The following is a 20,169-nucleotide window of genomic DNA, read 5'->3' on the forward strand; positions in this document are numbered from 1 at the left end:
ATGTTTTCCCGCCAAAATTGGTTTTGAATTTGAGAAGAAGATGTCCTCCCCCTAATCTTGTACGGGTTTCCCTTTAGCACTTTCCTTATGGGGTGCAAATAGTAATTTTTGGGCGTCAATAGTAATTTTTCTGGGGTTTCTCTGGCACATTTTTGGGGTGCTTCCGGTGCATTTCTGGGGTGCCTTTAGTACTTTATCCTGGGGTGTAAAACACCACTTTTCGGGTCAATTTTGCTGCAAGAGCTTATTTCTCTATAAATACCTACAAAGACATAAAATAACAAAATAAATACAAAATTGAGAACTAACAATACATACAATTGAGACATATTAGACACATAAATGCGTATATCAATAATGTGATCCAATATGTCTAGATATGTTCTTTTTAACAGTTGTTCAAATGCCGATTATCTCATAGATATAATTCTGATGCATCTGAAAATATTCGACAAGGTAAGTACGTGGACTTACATCCGGTTTGTGAGTTATTTTTTCATGGTGCGTGTACCGGGTTTGTATACCCTTAAGACAAAACGAGTTCAAGGGTACACAAAACTTTATCGGTATGCATACTAGGTATGTGTACCAACCTGAGTTCACGAGTCACGGAACCTTTTGGGTTTTCATACTCGGTATGTGTACCATCATGCTTGATTTACTTGGTTCTTCAACTCTTTGAATTCTTCGTTACCTCAAGTTGCAATGATTATGAACGTTTTCAAATCAGTTGTTAAAGATCCGTAACGATAACAACTTTGAAAACAAATATTCTCAATCGTCGTTATATAGAAACATAATATTATTATTTTCTCCAAAGTTCAATTGTATCACAACTTCAAAGTAATACTACGGTGATATGTGTCTCTCCCTTAGTCATTACATACATCTTTTGCATAATAGGTGAAACCTATAGATGTTGATTCCTCCCACCCCCCCAACCCCCACCCCCCGTTACATAATGATCCGTAAATCATATGTATGTAGTGAGAAATTACTAATTAATTCTCCTCCTTTTATCAATAAAAATTGGCAAAGATACGAAAATAATGGGATCGTAATGAATTCTAACAGAAGATACTTCATGACTAAAGAAACACATATCAACTTTAATTTAGATGATATCACAGAGTATAAAATACTTAATATCTCATCTAAGAGATTTCAGATACAAGTGTTGATACATGAAAATGATTACCCCTTAACAGGTCTAGGGAACCCCTAAAAGGAGGATAAACCCACCATAAGACATAAGGAACTTGGGGACTAAAGCCCAAGTTCAATAAGACATGTCCATAAAATAGAGAGGACAAGGAAGGGACTTATGGAAAAGTTGAATGTTATATTAGGAGGAATGATAACAGTTGTAAATAATGGAGCTTTTATGACATGTGGCACGATGTCATGAGAAAAACGGTTTTGGGAAAAGCCTATATAAGAAAGGACATTGTACAATGAAAATCAAGCTCTCTCTCATACTATTATAGGAAAAGGTGTTGTCATTGTTGTGACTAGGACGTGTAGGGCCAACTGCCACAAACAAAGGGAGAGCGCGTTTCAAACTTTTCCCAAGGACTAATCTCTATCCAATGAGGGGGAGGCGCGTTATGCACTCTCTCAAAAGTCTAATCCCTCTAAATAAAAAGAGTGGAAGGCGCGTTTTGAACTCTCCCCAAATTATAATCCCTCAAAAAAAAATGAAGGGGAAGGCGCGTATTGAACCCTTTCTGAAGTCTAATCCCTCTAAAAAGGGAGGGGAGGTGTGTCTTGAACTCTCCCAAAAGTCTAATCCCTCTAAATAAAAATAAAAATAAAGGAGGAGAAGGCGCGTTTGGAATTCTCCCCAAAGATTAATCATTCTAAAAAAAGAGGGGGGAGAGGGGGAGAAACGCATTCCAAACTACCCAGTGCCTAAAAGGGATAGGGCGCGTTTTAAGCTCCCCAACGTCTAAGTCTAAAATAAAGAGAGTGGAGAAATAAGTAAACAACAACAACAATAACACATACATAACAATAAAGATAACTTAAACAGGATGATAATTATAAGTAATCCAAAATTAAGATCACATATCCGAGATCACAAGATAAACACACAGTAGTGCTAAGGTAATGTGCAGAGAGCTTCGCGGGACCGAGAAAGAGCTACCTCGACCGCCTCCATCAAACGCAACAAACCCAGTAATCTTGAAAAGGTCATCATACGTTGGCGCTCGTAATCACGATAGCGCGTAAAATAAGGAGGAGGTAACCGGAAGCCCCCACCCTGGGCCTTATCCATCAGGTGCTTGGAATCTACTATAAGAGCATCCCAGCGGTCATGTTCAGACGTAAAGTGATTGAAAGCAATCGGAAGAACTTGAGAAAGATGATCAAGCCGATTGATCTCTAAAATCAGGCGAGTACAGGACATGTTTAAAAAGGGAAGAAAAGAAGGAAGCAAACCATGAGATTGTCAAACAAAAATATATTTTTTTGCTTAATCATGAAGTTTTATTACTAAAACATTTTATTTACAAGTTACAGAAGGCCCACACATTTTCCAGGCATAAAACTCAAATAAGAAACAAAACAAGAAAAATAACTATGAGCCCATCATGTTAAGCCCAGCATTTTTAACGAAGAATGCCAAGACAGCCAAGGCAAAGCAACTAACTGGTAGGCATGGGAAAGCGTGAAAATTAAGCGTAATAAAAACGGGCCTACAGTAATACCGCAAGTGCACGGTCGTCGGTTGTAGCTCGTGCAAGTACGGGTCGATCCACAGAGATTGGGAGTGTTTGGAGTTCTCTAGCTATTTTGGGCTCTAAAATGGCTATTGTTGGGCTTTGAATACCCTTTGAGTAAATTGGGCCTAATGGGTTTGTTTTTAACAATGAAATGAACTGAGCTTGGGCTCAGTTGGTCTTGAATTAAACTAGGCTTTGGGCCTTTGAATGATGAACTGTGAACTTGGGCTTTGGTCTCTGAATTAGGCTTGGGCTCAGTGGACTACAGATGGACTGAGCTTGTGATGTGATTTGAGCCTTGGGTTGAGCTGGGCTTTGAAGAGGAAGCAGCAGCAGCAGTGCAAAGAGGAAGGAAAGCAAACAGCTGCAGTAGCAAAGCTGGAGAAAACAGCAGCAGCAACAGGGTTGCAGCAGCAGTAGCAAGAAAAAGAAAGCAGCAGCAGCACTGCACAGCAGCAGCACAACAACAGCAAGTAGCAGCAGGAAAAGAAAGCAGTGCAGCAGCAGTACTGCACAGCAGGGGAAAAAAAGCAGCAGCAGCGCGGAAGTTGAAGTAGCAGGAGAAAAGGGAAGAAAACAGGGCAAAACAAGGCAATCTAGCAAAGGGAAAGACCAAGGCAGTGAGGATGGCAATGGAGATAGTATCAATATATACAATGTGGCAATATATACAATGATAAAACAACAGTAATCTACATGTGCATATTAACAATGGCATAAGCAAACAGCAAACAACAATGATGATGGTGAAGGTGATAATGGCATAAAGAATGAAAGAGATAAACCAAGGCCTAAGCCAAGGGCAGGGAGGAGGTTGCAGTGAGATGGGAGGGTGAGCCTAGGCATACAAATGGAATGGAAAGAGAATTAGCTTGCTATGAGCACTAATTTCTCCCATTGCTCAATCAAATCAGTGCATCCTAAGCATACAAATGGAATGGAAAGAGAATTATCTTGCTATGAGCACTAATTTCTCCCATTGCTCAATCAAATCAGTGCACTGAGGTTTCTAGCCTAACATTCCACTAAACATGTATCACATAACAGGTACATTAACATTACATGGAACACAAACATCAACAGGAAAATGCACTAGGAAAATTGAAGAAACTAAACATCACAGTGAACTAACATGAACAACAATTTGAACAGAACACATACATGATTAAACAGGAGCAGTGCATGAAACAGCACAAATTGAAGAAAAAAAACATTAACAAAACATAACAGTTCTGGACACTGGCTATTCCAGCATGTCTTTAACACTAATCCCACACCCATATTTATACCCAATACCCAATTAGGGTTTACAATCAAAATCCCCAAATTTGAGAAATTAGGGCTTTTAGAAATTGGAGAAATCTCACCTAATTCTCTGAAATTGTTGTCGACCCATAACTCCTCTGTACTTGTTCTTCCTCCTGCTCCAACAACTCTACTGATGCCCTAACTCGAGGTGTTTTATCTGCCCTCACCTAGGTTTTAGTGAGGAAAGGTGAGAGATGGTAAAACAACTAGGTTAGGGGGATAGGGATTTCGGGCTTTGTTGCTGTCGAGTGGTTGTGGTGGTAGTGAGGCAGAGGGTGGCAGTGGACATGGAAGAGAGGCAGGAGCAGAGCTCGACTGCAACTGTCGGAGGAGGAAGAGAGAAATTTGGGGAAAATTGATTTGGGAAGAAGGAGATTCTTGTTTTAGGTCGATGGGTTCTGGATGCTAGGGTGTGAAGCGGGGATAGCTCGGTTTGATGATCTGTGACAAGGAGCGATGGATGGGAAGATGGTAGGTGGATCCAACGGCGATACGGAGGTAAGCGTGGAGCGACCGTCGGATGAAGGGATGTAGCAAAACGGACGACCCAAGATGGAGATGGGCGTTGCGATGTAAAGCGGGGGCTTCGGAGTTTGATGTGCGATGATGGAGCGACCGTAGGATGCTGAGATGCTTCGATCTGACGGCTGAAATCCGAGACGGGCTTGGATAGTGGAAATGTGTTTGAGTAAGGGTTTTGGGCCTTGGGTATGCCAAGCCCATATCTTCTTTAAGGACAATTCTTCTTCTTCAAGCCCACTTCTAGCCTTTTGGTCTTGTGCACAACATTCTTCGCGGCTTCCTTGTGTAATTTCTCCCGGCTTTTCACTACTTTTCTGCTCTTTTCCGCTCTGCTATTCATCCAAACTTTATTTATTACCTAAAAATGCAAAATTAAGTAAAAAAATATTTATTCTTGAAAACAATGAAAATACAGAATATGGGATAAAATGTAGAATTAATGCACAAAAGATGAGTTAAATGCCAACAAAAAGGGATAAATATATACATTATTTGGCACTCATCAAATACCCCCAAACCTGAATTTTACTTGTCCTCAAGTAAAACAAAACTAAGGAAATCCTACCTATACCACTGTCGCTGGTCTCTCGAATGCATTTAGCGTATGCACTAAGCCTTTTAAACCACTAAGTGTCCCTAGTGGACGAGTTGAAGTCTCGTGAAGGTTTACCAGAGGTGTACCTACAAAACCTAAGGACAAAATATGAGCTCAGATTCCATCAAATGTGACATGTGCAAGTTAGTTAAGCTCACAGCAAAATGGAGATGTCAATCTAGCTATCGAAGGCACAATCCTAGCACTGATAACAAAAAAAGACATGTGATAAGAGTGTAAAGTGTATCTACACATGTGTAAAGAAAGATCTGAAGTTATGACTACTAATCACCAAGAGATAGTTTCTCAGGCTAGAACCAAGGTCGAAATCTAGCTAGCTGTCCGGACTTTACGAGAATTGTGAATGAGTTGGAGGTATTTCACAATTACTCGCGTTGTACATCAATGGCATACACCCTCCTTGCTTATTACAACAAAATGACTATTTACATGACTCTTATTTACATTGACTTCTCTTTTATTTTTGGAACAAGAGAGGATGGAATTGATAAATACTTGATTGATTTTTTTATTTTTTTTTTCATTTTTTTTTTTTTTTTTTTTTTTTTGAACAAGAACTTGAAATTGATTTTTACATATGGTAGCTTTTTTGATACATAACAAAAAGAAACAAAAAATTACATGACACTTTGCAAGAGGTAGCCCTTTTTGATGCACCCAGTTAAATTCGATGGTTGTCTTTCTTAATGTAACCTCCACCTTCTATCCCAACCAACCAAAGAACAAGCTAGTCAAGTTTCGTTCAGTATTCTAAAGTGATTGGCAATCGTAACTTCCTATCAAACACCTTGAAGATCGAGGCCATACATGTATTGGTAGATCGTGCGCGTGCAAATTTCTTATCACTATGTGAATTGTGCTAGAATCAGGGTGCCTAAATATCTAGACTAAGACTCCTAATAAAAATACATATTTGCACAAGAGTCAACATTTCAAGGTAAATGAGCTCCATTTTTATGATTTTTTTAATTTTTTTTTTAAATTTTTTATTTTGATTTTTCAATTTTTTTGGAATTTTTCAATTTTTTCAAAAAGATGGAGTTTTGTTTTCAATTATGGCATATTATCGTGGTACCTACTCTATACCCCCAAACCTAAACTAAACATTGTCCTCAATGTTTCAAAATATGGAAAGAATTAAAATGCAACATATGGAAAGGGACATGCTGAGTAGAGTAAAAGGAGAGAGAATACCCGATTTCGGCGAAAGCAGAATTAAAACTCCGTTATTCAAGGCAAACAATCCAACATATTTCAGCCGAGATCATATTGGATTAGCAAAATATATACAAAAGGAACAAAAGGGTTTTTAAGAAATTTTATCTACTGGATTATATACAAAAATTCACCATACACTAACAATCTAAAGAGTTGAGGATCAACCCAAAAGACAAAGTGTAGAGGTTTCAACAGCTTCACACAATAATAATATGGTAGGCATGCAAGTGAACTGTGAAAAAAATGAGCTACCCCCAAACCTGGATTTTACAGAAGATATAATTTTGAAAACAAAATCGCGCAGTTTGGGGGTTCATCATGCACAAGGTCTAGCTCGAAATGAACTGTGCTAGGGACGGGCAAACATGCAATTTCCAACTGTGGTTCCTCAAAGATATTATACTTAGAAGCAAATAGTCCAAAGGACTTGGGAAGCACACAGTTCCAAACCTAGATTAGGCATTTTCAAAAATTGGTTTTACAATATGGTACAAACCAAATCTAGGTTGGGTGGAAGGCCATCAGATTGTGACTTAGGTAGAAGAATAGGCATATCATTATCAATCAAATCAAAATCTCCTAACTCATCTACACATGTCACATCATGCTCACAATCATCAATCAAATTGGCAAGATCACAATCAGAATCATCAACATCATCAACAGATTTATTCTCGTGTATCGGCACATCAGGGGAAACATCACATGGAATACTAGAAGAAATATCATGCATTAAGGTCGGGGCAGAGAAGCCTAATGTATTTGAACCCAAAGGTTCCATAACATTTTCAGTATAGACATGTTCTTCTAACATAACATCATAATCATCATCATCATCATGATAGGGATTTTGCAATCTAGGATAATTTTCAATCCTAAGGTCGGAGCTATTACAAGAATAAAACTCTAATTCATGGGGGTGACTCATATCATGTGGTGTTGTTCCTGTTTCCCTAACGGATTCCCATTGATGGGTTTTCTCTGCAATCTCGGCTAAAAAATTCCATGCATCATCCACAGATTTATCAATAAACTCACCATTACACATAGACTCAACCATGGTTCGAGATTTAAAGTCTAGTCCCTCATAGAGGATGACGACAAGTCTCCACTTCTCAAATCCATGGTGCGGACATTCGCTCAACAAATCATTAAAACGTTCAAAATAGTGAAAAACAGTTTCCTCATCCAATTGGACAAAATAATTGATACTTTGACGAATAGCGATGGTCCTATGATGTGGAAAGAATTTTTTGAAAAATAGATCTGTGAGTTGGTCCCAAGTGTTGATTGATTGTGGTCTCAAACCGTAAAACCATGTTTTGGCCCTTTCCTTTAAAGAAAATGTAAACAAACGCAATTTCAGAGAGTCTTCGGACATATGATCAGGTTGCATAGTCCGACAAATTTGTTCAAACTCTCTTACATGAGTATAGGGGTTCTCAGAATCGAACCCTCGAAATATATGAAGTATTTGTATCATGCTTGCATTTATTTTAAAAGGGGTATTGGTTTGAGGTAATACAATACATGATAATGGAATTTTTATTGTGGGATACATGTATTCATGGAGAGCACTAGGTTGGCCCATATTGAAAAGACACAAAGCCCACTATTTGGTTTTAATGGGTATTCAAAAATTTGGTTTTTTATGGGAATATTTTGGTTTTGATGGGATATATTTGAAAAAGAAAATTTGGTTTAAAAATGGGAGCAAAGTAGAAATTTGGTTTTAAAATTGGGAGCAAAAGAAAATTTTGGTTTTTTTTTTTTTTTTTTTTTAAGAACAATAAAATGAAGAAAATAAAATTTGGTTTTTGAAATGGGAGCACGCCCACTGTTGGTTTTGTGTTTGCTTTGGCTCAGCTGGTTTTAAAACGTTTGGTGAAACTGAGTCCACAAAACTCGGCCTGAATTTGGGTACCGGCCCACTAACGAGTTAACCTAGCGTGATCGGTTACAAGCTCAGCTGGGTTTAAAAACCCAGAATACAAAATACAAGTCCAAATTAAAAAGCTCACAAAAATTAAATACAAGCCCACAAATTAAACAAACAAGCCCACAAATAAATTATTACAAACCCAACAGAAAATAAGAGAAGCCCAAAAATTGGCTTTAATATTACAAGCCCACAATTAAAAATTGGAAGCCCACAATTCGGGTTCTCTTAAATGGGTTACCTTTTAAGCACAGCCCAGCTGCTCTGATATTGTTGCAAAAACCCAGTTGGGCTTTGGTTCTTTTCCTTGGTGGCGTCCCAGCAGAGGAAAAACAGGTTCAGAACAGCAGGTCCAACAGCAAATGAAGTGAAGCAGATGCAGATGCAAATGCTATGCAGTGAAATGCAAAAATAGCTAATAAAACTACAAGAAAAACACAGCACCAATCCCCGGCAGCGACGCCAAAAACTTGGTAGGCCTCAAAGATATTATATTTAAATGCAAAATGGTCCCCGGCAGCGGCGCCAAAAACTTGGTATGCCTGGGAAAGCGTGAAAATTAAGCGTAATAAAAACGGGCCTACAGTAATACCGCAAGTGCACGGTCGTCGGTTGTAGCTCGTGCAAGTACGGGTCGATCCACAGAGATTGGGAGTGTTTGGAGTTCTCTAGCTATTTTGGGCTCTAAGATGGCTATTGTTGGGCTTTGAATACCCTTTGAGTAAATTGGGCCTAATGGGTTTGTTTTTAACAATGAAATGAACTGAGCTTGGGCTCAGTTGGTCTTGAATTACACTAGGCTTTGGGCCTTTGAATGATGAACTGTGAACTTGGGCTTTGGTCTCTGAATTAGGCTTGGGCTCAGTGGACTACAGATGGACTGAGCTTGTGATGTGATTTGAGCCTTGGGTTGAGCTGGGCTTTGAAGAGGAAGCAGCAGCAGCAGTGCAAAGAGGAAGGAAAGCAAACAGCTGCAGTAGCAAAGCTGGAGAAAACAGCAGCAACAGGGTTGCAGCAGCAGTAGCAAGAAAAAGAAAGCAGCAGCAGCACTGCACAGCAGCAGCACAACAACAGCAAGTAGTAGCAGCAAGGAAAAGAAAGCAGTGCAGCAGCAGTACTGCACAGCAGGGGAAAAAAAGCAGCAGCAGCAGCGGAAGTTGAAGTAGCAGGAGAAAAGGGAAGAAAACAGGGCAAAACAAGGCAATCTAGCAAAGGGAAAGACCAAGGCAGTGAGGATGGCAATGGAGATAGTATCAATATATACAATGTGGCAATATATACAATGATAAACAACAGTAATCTACATGTGCATATTAACAATGGCATAAGCAAACAGCAAACAACAATGATGATGGTGAAGGTGATAATGGCATAAAGAATGACAAAGAGATAAACCAAGGCCTAAGCCAAGGGCAGGGAGGAGGTTGCAGTTGAGATGGTGAGGGTGAGCCTAGGCATACAAATGGAATGGAAAGAGAATTAGCTTGCTATGAGCACTAATTTCTCCCATTGCTCAATCAAATCAGTGCATCCTAAGCATACAAATGGAATGGAAAGAGAATTATCTTGCTATGAGCACTAATTTCTCCCATTGCTCAATCAAATCAGTGCACTGAGGTTTCTAGCCTAACATTCCACTAAACATGTATCACATAACAGGTACATTAACATTACATGGAACACAAACATCAACAGGAAAATGCACTAGGAAAATTGAAGAAACTAAACATCACAGTGAACTAACATGAACAACAATTTGAACAGAACACATACATGATTAAACAGGAGCAGTGCATGAAACAGCACAAATTGAAGAAAAAAAACATTAACAAAACATAACAGTTCTGGACACTGGCTATTCCAGCATGTCTTTAACACTAATCCCACACCCATATTTATACCCAATACCCAATTAGGGTTTACAATCAAAATCCCCAAATTTGAGAAATTAGGGCTTTTAGAAATTGGAGAAATCTCACCTAATTCTCTGAAATTGTTGTCGACCCATAACTCCTCTGTACTTGTTCTTCCTCCTGCTCCAACAACTCTACTGATGCCCTAACTCGAGGTGTTTTATCTGCCCTCACCTAGGTTTTAGTGAGGAAAGGTGAGAGATGGTAAAACAACTAGGTTAGGGGGATAGGGATTTCGGGCTTTGTTGCTGTCGAGTGGTTGTGGTGGTAGTGAGGCAGAGGTGGCAGTGGACATGGAAGAGAGGCAGGAGCAGAGCTCGACTGCAACTGTCGGAGGAGGAAGAGAGAAATTTGGGGAAAATTGATTTGGGAAGAAGGAGATTCTTGTTTTAGGTCGATGGGTTCTGGATGCTAGGGTGTGAAGCGGGGATAGCTCGGTTTGATGATCTGTGACAAGGAGCGATGGATGGGAAGATGGTAGGTGGATCCAACGGCGATACGGAGGTAAGCGTGGAGCGACCGTCGATGAAGGGATGTAGCAAAACGGACGACCCAAGATGGAGATGGGCGTTGCGATGTAAAGCGGGGGCTTCGGAGTTTGATGTGCGATGATGGAGCGACCGTAGGATGCTGAGATGCTTCGATCTGACGGCTGAAATCCGAGACGGGCTTGGATAGTGGAAATGTGTTTGAGTAAGGGTTTTGGGCCTTGGGTATGCCAAGCCCATATCTTCTTTAAGGACAATTCTTCTTCTTCAAGCCCACTTCTAGCCTTTTGGTCTTGTGCACAACATTCTTCGCGGCTTCCTTGTGTAATTTCTCCCGGCTTTTCACTACTTTTCTGCTCTTTTCCGCTCTGCTATTCATCCAAACTTTATTTATTACCTAAAAATGCAAAATTAAGTAAGAAAAATATTTATTCTTGAAAACAATGAAAATACAGAATATGGGATAAAATGTAGAATTAATGCACAAAAGATGAGTTAAATGCCAACAAAAAGGGATAAATATATACATTTTGGCACTCATCAAATACCCCCAAACCTGAATTTTACTTGTCCTCAAGTAAAACAAAACTAAGGAAATCCTACCTATACCACTGTCGCTGGTCTCTCGAATGCATTTAGCGTATGCACTAAGCCTTTTAAACCACTAAGTGTCCCTAGTGGACGAGTTGAAGTCTCGTGAAGGTTTACCAGAGGTGTACCTACAAAACCTAAGGACAAAATATAGCTCAGATTCCATCAAATGTGACATGTGCAAGTTAGTTAAGCTCACAGCAAAATGGAGATGTCAATCTAGCTATCGAAGGCACAATCCTAGCACTGATAACAAAAAAGACATGTGATAAGAGTGTAAAGTGTATCTACACATGTGTAAAGAAAGATCTGAAGTTATGACTACTAATCACAAGAGATAGTTTCTCAGGCTACGAACCAAGGTCGAAATCTAGCTAGCTGTCCGGACTTTACGAGAATTGTGAATGAGTTGGAGGTATTTCACAATTACTCGCGTTGTACATCAATGGCATACACCCTCCTTGCTTATTACAACAAATGACTATTTACATGACTCTTATTTACATTGACTATTCTCTTTTTATTTTTGGAACAAGAGAGGATGGAATTGATAAATACTTGATTGATTTTTTATTTTTTTTTTTCATTCTTTTTTTTTTTTTTTTTTTTTTTGAACAAGAACTTGAAATTGATTTTTACATATGGTAGCTTTTTGATACATAACAAAAAGAAACAAAAATTACATGACACTTTGCAAGAGGTAGCCCTTTTTGATGCACCCAGTTAAATTCGATGGTTGTCTTTCTTAATGTAACCTCCACCTTCTATCCCAACCAACCAAAGAACAAGCTAGTCAAGTTTCGTTCAGTATTCTAAAGTGATTGGCAATCGTAACTTCCTATCAAACACCTTGAAGATCGAGGCCATACATGTATTGGTAGATCGTGCGCGTGCAAATTTCTTATCACTATGTGAATTGTGCTAGAATCAGGGTGCCTAAATATCTAGACTAAGACTCCTAATAAAAACATATTTGCACAAGAGTCAACATTTCAAGGTAAATGAGCTCCATTTTTATGATTTTTTAATTTTTTTTTAATTTTTTTTGATTTTTCAATTTTTTTGGAATTTTTCAATTTTTCAAAAATGGAGTTTTGTTTTCAATTATGGCATATTATCGTGGTACCTACTCTATACCCCCAAACCTAAACTAAACATTGTCCTCAATGTTTCAAAATATGGAAAGAATTAAAATGCAACATATGGAAAGGGACATGCTGAGTAGAGTAAAAGGAGAGAGAATACCCGATTTCGGCGAAAGCAGAATTAAAACTCCGTTATTCAAGGCAAACAATCCAACATATTTCAGCCGAGATCATATTGGATTAGCAAAATATATACAAAAGGAACAAAAGGGTTTTTAAGAAATTTTATCTACTGGATTATATACAAAAATTCACCATACACTAACAATCTAAAGAGTTGAGGATCAACCCAAAAGACAAAGTGTAGAGGTTTCAACAGCTTCACACAATAATAATATGGTAGGCATGCAAGTGAAGCTGTGAAAAAAAATGAGCTACCCCCAAACCTGGATTTTACAGAAGATATAATTTTGAAAACAAAATCGCGCAGTTTCGGGGGTTCATCATGCACAAGGTCTAGCTCGAAATGAACTTCGCTAGGGACGGGTACACATGCAATTTCCAACTGTGGTTCCTCAAAGATATTATACTTAGAAGCGAAATAGTCCAAAAGGACTTGGGAAGCACACAGTTCCAAACCTAGATTAGGCATTTTCATAAAAATTGGTTTTACAATATCGGTACAAACCAAATCTAGGTTGGGTGGAAGGCCATCAGATTGTGACTTAGGTAGAAGAATAGGCATATCATTATCAATCAAATCAAAATCTCCTAACTCATCTACACATGTCACATCATGCTCACAATCATCAATCAAATTGGCAAGATCACAATCAGAATCATCAACATCATCAACAGATTTATTCTCGTGTATCGGCACATCAGGGGAAACATCACATGGAATACTAGAAGAAATATCATGCATTAAGGTCGGGCAGAGAAGCCTAATGTATTTGAACCCAAAGGTTCCATAACATTTTCAGTATAGACATGTTCTTCTAACATAACATCATAATCATCATCATCATCATGATAGGGATTTTGCAATCTAGGATAATTTTCAATCCTAAGGTCGGAGCTATTACAAGAATAAAACTCTAATTCATGGGGGTGACTCATATCATGTGGTGTTGTTCCTGTTTCCCTAACGGATTCCCATTGATGGGTTTTCTCTGCAATCTCGGCTAAAAAATTCCATGCATCATCCACAGATTTATCAATAAACTCACCATTACACATAGACTCAACCATGGTTCGAGATTTAAAGTCTAGTCCCTCATAGAGGATGACGACAAGTCTCCACTTCTCAAATCCATGGTGCGGACATTCGCTCAACAAATCATTAAAACGTTCAAAATAGTGAAAAACAGTTTCCTCATCCAATTGGACAAAAATTGATACTTTTGACGAATAGCGATGGTCCTATGATGTGGAAAGAATTTTTTGAAAAATAGATCTGTGAGTTGGTCCCAAGTGTTGATTGATTGTGGTCTCAAACCGTAAAACCATGTTTTGGCCCTTTCCTTTAAAGAAAATGTAAACAAACGCAATTTCAGAGAGTCTTCGGACATATGATCAGGTTGCATAGTCCGACAAATTTGTTCAAACTCTCTTACATGAGTATAAGGGTTCTCAGAATCGAACCCTCGAAATATAGGAAGTATTTGTATCATGCTTGCATTTATTTTAAAAGGGTTATTGGTTTGAGGTAATACAATACATGATAATGGAATTTTTATTGACGGATACATGTATTCATGGAGAGCATGAGGTTGGTCCATTTTGAAAAGACACAAAGCCCACTATTTGGTTTTAATGGGTTTGGATTTTTGGGAAAATTTTGGTTTTTGATGGGATATTTGAAAATTTGGTTTTGAAATGGGAGTAAAATAAAACTTTTGGTTTAAAATGGGAGCAAGTAAAATTTGGTTTTTGGATGGGAGAAAAGTAAAAATTTTGTTTTTTATTATTTTTTTTTTTTAAAAAAAAAAAGAAAATAAAATTTGGTTTTTTTTTTTGAATGGGAGCAAGCCCACTGTGCAAGCCTTTTGTGTTTGCTTTGGCTCCGCTTGGTTGAAAACTTTTGGTGGAACTGAGTCCAAAATCTCGGCCTAGAATTTGGGTACTCGGCCCACTAACGAGTTCAACTAGCGTGATCGGTTACAAGCTCAGCTGGGTTTAAAAACCCAGAATACAAAATACAAGTCCAAATTAAACAAGCTCACAAAAATTAAATACAAGCCCACAAATTAAACAAACAAGCCCACAAATAAATTATTACAAACCCAACAGAAAATAAGAGAAGCCCAAAAATTGGCTTTAATATTACAAGCCCACAATTAAAAATTGGAAGCCCACAATTCGGGTTCTCTTAAATGGGTTACCTTTTAAGCACAGCCCAGCTGCTCTGATATTGTTGCAAAAACCCAGTTGGGCTTTGGTTCTTTTCCTTGGTGGCGTCCCAGCAGAGGAAAACAGGTTCAGAACAGCAGGTCCAACAGCAAATGAAGTGAAGCAGATGCAGATGCAAATGCTATGCAGTGAAATGCAAAAATAGCTAATAAAACTACAAGAAAAACACAGCACCAATCCCCGGCAGCGACGCCAAAAACTTGGTAGGCCTCAACGATATTATATTTAAATGCAAAATGGTCCCCGGCAGCGGCGCCAAAAACTTGGTAGGCCTGGGAAAGCGTGAAAATTAAGCGTAATAAAAACGGGCCTACAGTAATATCGCAAGTGCACGGTCGTCGGTTGTAGCTCGTGCAAGTACGGGTCGATCCACAGAGATTGGGAGTGTTTGGAGTTCTCTAGCTATTTTGGGCTCTAAAATGGCTATTGTTGGGCTTTGAATACCCTTTGAGTAAATTGGGCCTAATGGGTTTGTTTTTAACAATGAAATGAACTGAGCTTGGGCTCAGTTGGTCTTGAATTACACTAGGCTTTGGGCCTTTGAATGATGAACTGTGAACTTCGGCTTTGGTCTCTGAATTAGGCTTGGGCTCAGTGGACTACAGATGGACTGAGCTTGTGATGTGATTTGAGCCTTGGGTTGAGCTGGGCTTTGAAGAGGAAGCAGCAGCAGCAGTGCAAAGAGGAAGGAAAGCAAACAGCTGCAGTAGCAAAGCTGGAGAAAACAGCAGCAGCAACAGGGTTGTAGCAGCAGTAGCAAGAAAAAGAAAGCAGCAGCAGCACTGCACAGCAGCAGCACAACAACAGCAAGTAGTAGCAGCAAGGAAAAGAAAGCAGTGCAGCAGCAGTACTGCACAGCAGGGGAAAGAAAGCAGCAGCAGCAGCGGAAGTTGAAGTAGCAGGAGAAAAGGTAAGAAAACAGGGCAAAACAAGGCAATCTAGCAAAGGGAAAGACCAAGGCAGTGAGGATGGCAATGGAGATAGTATCAATATATACAATGTGGCAATATATACAATGATAAAACAACAGTAATCTACATGTGCATATTAACAATGGCATAAGCAAACAGCAAACAACAATGATGATGGTGAAGGTGATAATGGCATAAAGAATGACAAAGAGATAAACCAAGGCCTAAGCCAAGGGCAGGGAGGAGGTTGCAGTTGAGATGGTGAGGGTGAGCCTAGGCACACAAATGGAATGGAAAGAGAATTAGCTTGCTATGAGCACTAATTTCTCCCATTGCTCAATCAAATCAGTGCATCCTAAGCATACAAATGGAATGGAAAGAGAATTAGCTTGCTATGAGCACTAATTTCTCCCATTGCTCAATCAAATCAGTGCACTGAGGTTTCTAGCCTAACATTCCACTAAACATGTATCACATAACAAGTACATTAACATTACATGGAACACAAACATCAACAGGAAAATGCACTAGGAAAATTGAAGAAACTAAACATCACAGTGAACTAACATTAACAGCAGCTTAACATGAACAACAATTTGAACAGAACAAATACATGATTAAACAGGAGCAGTGCATGAAACAGCACAAATTGAAGAAAAAAAACATTAACAGAACATAACAGTTCTGGACACTGGTTATTCCAGCATGTCTTTAACACTAATCCCACACCCATATTTATACCCAATACCCAATTAGGGTTTACAATCAAAATCCCCAAATTTGAGAAATTAGGGCTTTTAGAAATTGGAGAAATCTCACCTAATTCTCTGAAATTGTTGTCGACCCATAACTCCTCTGTACTTGTTCTTCCTCCTGCTCCAACAACTCTACTGATGCCCTAACTCGAGGTGTTTTATCTGCCCTCACCTAGGTTTTAGTGAGGAAAGGTGAGAGGTGGTAAAACAACTAGGTTAGGGGGATAGGGATTTCGGGCTTTGTTGCTGTCGAGTGGTTGTGGTGGTAGTGAGGCAGAGGATGGCAGTGGACATTGAAGAGAGGCAGGAGCAGAGCTCGACTGCAACTGTCGGGGGAGGAAGAGAGAAATTTGGGGAAAATTGATTTGGGAAGAAGGAGATTCTTGTTTTAGGTCGATGGGTTCTGGATGCTAGGGTGTGAAGCGGGGATAGCTCGGTTTGATGATCTGCGACAAGGAGCGATGGATGGGAAGATGGTAGGTGGATCCAACGGCGATATGGAGGTAAGCGTGGAGCGACCGTCGGATGAAGGGATGTCGCAAAACGGACGACCCAAGATGGAGATGGGCGTTGCGATGTAAAGCGGGGGCTTCGGAGTTTGATGTGCGATGATGGAGCGACCGTAGGATGCTGAGATGCTTCGATCTGACGGCTGAAATCCGAGACGGGCATGGATAGTGGAAATGTGTTTGAGTAAGGGTTTTGGGCCTTGGGTATGCCAAGCCCATATCTTCTTTAAGGACAATTCTTCTTCTTCAAGCCCACTTCTAGCCTTTTGGTCTTGTGCACAACATTCTTCGCGGCTTCCTTGTGTAATTTCTCCCGGCTTTTCACTACTTTTCTGCTCTTTTCCGCTCTGCTATTCATCCAAACTTTATTTATTACCTAAAAATGCAAAATTAAGTAAGAAAAATATTTATTCTTGAAAACAATGAAAATACAGAATATGGGATAAAATGTAGAATTAATGCACAAAAGATGAGTTAAATGCCAACAAAAAGGGATAAATATATACATTATTTGGCACTCATCACTAACCAATGCAACCAGTTCTTTAAAATCTAAAATAAACATTATTTCCATTCTCAAGTTTGCCCAGAAAAGGAGGTTTCTCTTCAAAGTAATGCACTTCACCTCTGTTCAGTAGTACTCCTCTCTTGGCCATTTTATCAGTAGAAAAATTGATCTCTCTATATGAGTGCCTAAATGTGATTTCGGGAATAGCTCATCTAATTTTAGTCAAGGTACTTTATCGTTTAAGAATGCCATTATCACAGCCTTGGAATCCAAACTGAAACATACATCCACCAATTTTTTTGTTACATCCTACTCACCTGCAATTACTAGTGCCATCACCTCTGCCAAGTAATTTGTGGCAATTCCTAGACCCCCTTAAGTTGCACCCACACAATCACCATAATGGTTTCTGGCAATAAAGACAATTCCTGCCATTACTGGATTACCCTTATTATCCCCATCACAACAAATTAGTGTTTGTTTCTGATGGGGAAATGTAAAGAAACATTGCTTCACTCTGATAGTTTGTGTTTTCACCCCTGAGATGCCAAAATGAAGCATTACATGCAGATCAAACATAGTACCCCACATCTTAACTCTCATTCTGAAGCTGCCTTTGAAAAAGCGGGGGTCTAACAACCACACCCAATAATTCGTTTGACAATCTGTATGGACTGACTCCAATATACTTTCAAGAGAATCAACTAGACAGTCAGACTCAATCTTGAGAAAAGTATATCAAAGAGTTATATCTCAATTTCTCAATTCAATCCGCAATCAAACAAATAGGAATTTTCGAGCCCGGTTGAATATAAGAAATAACTTGGACGGTATCAAAAACCAATATCCAAGTGTCAATCAATTTTATCAACAACCTAAAGGTCGGATTCACAATTTATTGAACTTATGCACAACCTGTGATATTTCAATTATATAAACAAATATAATGCGGAAAAGAAATAACACAGACACCAGAAATTTTGTTAACGAGGAAACTGAAAATGCAGAAAAACTCCGGGACCTAGTCCAGAATAAACACACACTGATTATATAAGCTGTTACACTAATTTCCTACTACCTATTCGGACTAGATGTAATACCTGCTTCAGCACTAATAAAACTCCTAGCACAACACCGACTGTCTTTAGGAATTCTTCTCGTAAATCTTCTAGCAGAACCCAAGGCTCTCTTTAGAAGATACAACAACACGATTGATACGATTGGATCTTTTGTTTGCACAAAACACCGATTTGATTTCCCTTTACATGTAAATCAAGGTTTTGGAAATCTTGTGTTTATTTTGATAAAAACAATTAGTAGGTAAAAGTAATATCAAAATAAACATGTGGATTAGGGATTTTTATACTCTTCGATAAAGGAAGAGAAACCTAATGATTCTACAACAAGAACAACTAGAATAAATCTAGAGATATCTTGTTTAAATCTTCTTAAGGTTTTTTTACGAGATACCTTAATCGAAGTTTTCTTTCTAGCTTCCGATTTCGACTAACAAGTGTTGGTATACGATCGGAAACTGAAATCTATCAAAACCTAGAGTTTATGATCAACAACTCTTGAACGGTTTTATATCAGAAGAGAAAACCTTAGAATAGACAAGAGGTGAAAAACCTAGATTACAAGTTGTATAATTAATCACGAAGATTAAATTCAACTCGGCTTTGTGATCCCTAATACAAATACTTTTATCTCACTCTTGTTCACGAAGAACAAAAGACATGGAAAACAACCTTATGAAGCTTACACAAATTTTCCAAAGGAGATGAAAACGTGTAGCACTCATGAACCCTTTATTTATAGTGAAAGGTAGCTTGAAAGCTAAGCATATCTATTTTCCTTTTTCAATACTCTCCTAATTTTGGGAGTCTTTCCTAAGTTACAACTCTTGCCAAAATAATTAAATAAATAATTAATTAGCAAATATTATATTTATGTGAATAAACCATATTTTAAATTAAGCGGGAATTAAAAGTTATCACAAACACTTTAATATGGTAATCAAGTATGTTTGGATTAATAGCCATCTTGCCTAGATAAGGAAACATCACCAACTTGACCAAAAATGCCTTTTAGTCACGTAATTAGGCCCAAGTCCGTGAACCGTTACAAACAGTCCATGGATTGTTTCCTACTAACGAATTGTAACAATTACAGCAACACTTATAATTGTTACTTTAATAAATCACTCATAACTTCATCGTTATAACTCGGAATTGAGTGATTCTTGGCTCGTTGAATTCGTAAGCTCATTCATTATAACATGAGAGCCTCTATAGGGATAAATTTTATTGTCATCAAAGTTATGAATCAAATAACCTCAAGTATATATACGTAAGTGTACGTTTTCCATAGAGTGAGCATTTATCTCGATAGATTAGAAAGGTAGAATTGAACAAGAATCCAAATGAAATCAATCACATACCTTTGTTGATGAAGTACTTGTTGATGTCTTCTTGTAGTCTTCAATCTTCATCCTTTAAGGATAGCTTCGATTCTTCTTAGACCTAATCTAGTATGAAACTATCTTTAGTATGCTAAATCAAGAATGCATTTTGGCAACTAAAATTGACAACTAACTTGACATACCAACGCTAGTGGGTCCAACCGAGAAATTCTCTAACATCCTTCCTTTGCACATATATTGATTTTT

This window comes from Papaver somniferum, chromosome 2 (genome assembly GCF_003573695.1).
Source record: "Papaver somniferum cultivar HN1 chromosome 2, ASM357369v1, whole genome shotgun sequence".
NCBI classification, from domain to species: domain Eukaryota; kingdom Viridiplantae; phylum Streptophyta; class Magnoliopsida; order Ranunculales; family Papaveraceae; genus Papaver; species Papaver somniferum.